The sequence below is a fragment of the Lactuca saligna genome, chromosome 5, assembly GCF_052625555.1.
Source record: "Lactuca saligna cultivar CGN05327 chromosome 5, ASM5262555v1, whole genome shotgun sequence".
NCBI lineage: Eukaryota > Viridiplantae > Streptophyta > Magnoliopsida > Asterales > Asteraceae > Lactuca > Lactuca saligna.
In genome coordinates this window covers 172,854,458-172,857,960 of record NC_136421.1, presented here as the reverse complement: position 1 = coordinate 172,857,960, position 3,503 = coordinate 172,854,458, and positions in this window count along the sequence as shown.

The following is a 3,503-nucleotide window of genomic DNA, read 5'->3' as shown; positions in this document are numbered from 1 at the left end:
TAACCAGAGTTATGTGATAGAGTTTTTGTATGCTATGTATGTTATATGTTGTACCGCATTATTTCTATGTGATTTATGTTGTGCATGTTTACAGAGTTAGAACCTGAGGGTTCACAGAGTTTGGGTGCACGGACCCACAGAGTTACAGCCTTGAGTGGCTAATATGTGTTATATGTGGTATCTTGGGGAACTCACCAAGCTTTGTGCTTACAGTGTTTGATGTTATTTGTTTCAGGTACTAGTGACGATCGCGGGAAGGTGCCGGCTTGATCAGTACACACGCATGGGAGTTATGATTTGAGATCTTGGGATTTTGTATTTACTTGAATTGGATAATTAAATGTGGTTGTTTTCTGAATATTAAATGAATTATGTTTTATAAAAATTAAAAAAATTTGTTTTGAAATTTACGGTGTTACATTGTATCCACCCCATATAAAAGCATTTAAAATCATTTAAAAGGTTGATTAAGGGGTATGAACTCACCTGTAGTGAGTGGTTTGTATGAACGAATGGATGGTATAGGATGCTAAGTGTCAAGTGAAGACTTGAGCACACAAACGGATCCTCTTTATCATATAATAACACATATATTTATCCAATTAGTCATTTAAAAATTAATTAACCAAGTTAAGACACCCTAGGACATGTAAAAACACTTTGACTCAAGCGCTAGAAGTACCAAGGGTTGCATCTAAGGGTTGTATTGCCACTTAAAGGAGTGTTCAGTCCAAGTGGTATGTTTCTTATGGTTTTCGGTCCAAATGGTTGGCCAAAAACTCTTGATCTTTGATGCATAAGGTGATTTACAAGGGCTTTCAACAAGCAAAGAAGTGTTCTAGACTCAATACTAAGCATTAGGAAAGGCTTAAAGTTATTTTGCACCATCCATAAGGGTTTTCGGTCTAAGGAGATTCACTAGACCGAAACACCTTGGTTCTTAGCTAAATGGATGTTTTCAAGGCCCTAAATTAAGTATCCTTATTAGATAACAAGTATAGGAGATAGATACTTACAATATGGAAGCAAAGAAGGTGTTTTTGGCCTAAAACACTAGTGTGTGTTCTTGGTGTTCTTGGAGAACACTTGAAGATCTAAGAAAACGGAATGATTTCTTGAATGAAATCATGTAAGATCACTAGATAAAGGAAGAGATCGACTAAACAAGGAAGGAAACACTTACAATCTTGAAGATCTCGAAAAATCTTTGGATAATACTTGAGAGAGAATTGTTCTTGACATGGGAATGGGAAAAATGACAAAAATGACTAAGTGTCATTTATATACCCTTTAAGGTTTTCGGCCCTAACACTATTTTGGGCTGAAAACTCCAAACTCTTGGAGTTTTGCGACTCATATGATGCACAAAATAATCCTAAAGTATACTTCCTTTCCTTTATTCTTTCGAAGAATTAATATTAAAACACCCAAACGGACTTTAAACCGCACTAAAAATTAGCAGAAATGAATTTGGCTTTTTAATTGAAGTGTGTGACTGTAGAGCTCGTACAAATGAAAATTTTGGGTTGTCACACATACCCCCAAAATGAGATTGGTAGCGAAGCTCGACTCATCATGGAACGAACCATATCCAACAAGGTTCGATTACGCCTCTCAGCTACACCATTCAATTGCGGTGTCCTGGGAGGTGTCAATTGTGAGACAATCCCACATTCCCTAAGCTACTCGAGGAACTCTGAACTAAGATACTCACCACCTCGATTGGATCGAAGCATCTTATTGTTCCTGCCCAATTGATTCTCGACTTCCTGTTTAAACTCTTTAAACCTTTCAAAAGTCGCTGACTTATGCTTGATTAAGTAGACATATCCATATCTACTGTAATCATCAGTAAAAGTCAAATAATATCGATTAGTATACCTTGTGGCATGTTTGAAGGGTCCACACACATCTGTGTGTATGAGATCTAAGAAACCTTCACCCCTCTCACAAGAACCAATGGAGGGAGACTTTTTCATTTTTCCAAGTAAGCATGATTCACAACTATCAGCTGACTTTAGGTTAAATGATTCTAAGACTCCATCCTTTTGGAGTTGACATATGCATTTCTTGCTTATATGTCCAAGACGACAATGCTATAATGATGATTTATCCAATTTATTATCATTAACAAAATCAATACACAATACATTATTTCCTAAGTTATCTACAACAAATACAGTTTCATACACACCATCACAAGTTAATGCTTTAAAATAAAGAACATTATTAAAGAAAGCATTAATTGAACCAACTTCATTATCAAATGAAAAGGTAAAACCTTGTTTATACAATGCATGAAAGGAAATAATATTTCTTGCCATTTCTAGCGAGTAACAACATTTATTCAAATCTAAACTAAACCCACTACTTAGCAATAAAGTATAAACTCCAATGTTGGTGACATGTAAATATTTCCTTTTCCCCATGATCAAGTTTATTCTTACATGCTTCACATTCTCACTTCTTCTTAGTCCCTACAAATCAGAACAAATAGGAATACCGCAACTGGTATCACAAACCCAAGAGTTAGAAAGGGTGAGTTATTAGATAAGATAGTGTAAATACCTGCGTGGTTGGATTTAACTTTCCCATCCTTCACATCTTGTTAGTACTTTGGGCAGTTCTGCTTCCAATGTGCCTTTTCATGGCAATAGAAGCATTCAACCACTTTTGGGTCAGCAGAAGGAGTGACAAAAACTTTCTTGCTTCCATTTGAAGAGGAGCCTTCAAGGGTCTTACCCTTGGTACCCTTCGAGGGACTCTTCCTCTTCTTACCCTTTCTTTTCTCGATTTCCAAGACAGGGGCAGAGTTGATAGGAGTAGGAGTAACAACCGACTTACCCTTAAAACCACTTTTTACGGTGTTTAGGAGTCCTTGAAGTTTGCTGAGTGTGACCTCTTCCTTATTCATGTGACATGTCATCCAGATTTGATCATATCACGAGGGTAAGGAGTGCAAAATGATATCTATTGCAAGCTCCTCTAGGAAGTTCACATTAAGCTTCAGCAGATGGTCCACAAATCTTTGCATTTTTTGCATGTGGCCTGTGATGGGTTCACCATCCTTCATTCGGGTTGTTATCATGGAGGAGATGATTTCATACCTTTCTCTTCGTGCAATTTGATGGTATCTTTCCATCAAGTCTTGGTGCATTTCAAAAGGGTAGAATTCATCATAGGACTTTTGGAGTTCTGCTATCATGGTGTCCATCATGATGCATGCTACTTTGGTGGCAGCCCTTTCATGTGCCTAGAAGTCAGCGATCTCCTGGGGAGTTGCAGTGGTCTAATCAATCTCTTTAAGCTCGTTATTAAGGACATATTCCTTGTCCTCGTAGCGGGTAATTATACTGATGTTTCTGATCCATTCATTGAAGTTGGATCCATCAAAAGTGACTTTCCCACACAGGTTCATAAGGATAAAGGAACCATTAGGATTAGAGTCAATTGCAACATTGTTTGAAGACATCTAAGTAAGAAGAAAGACAAGATTAGTTTAG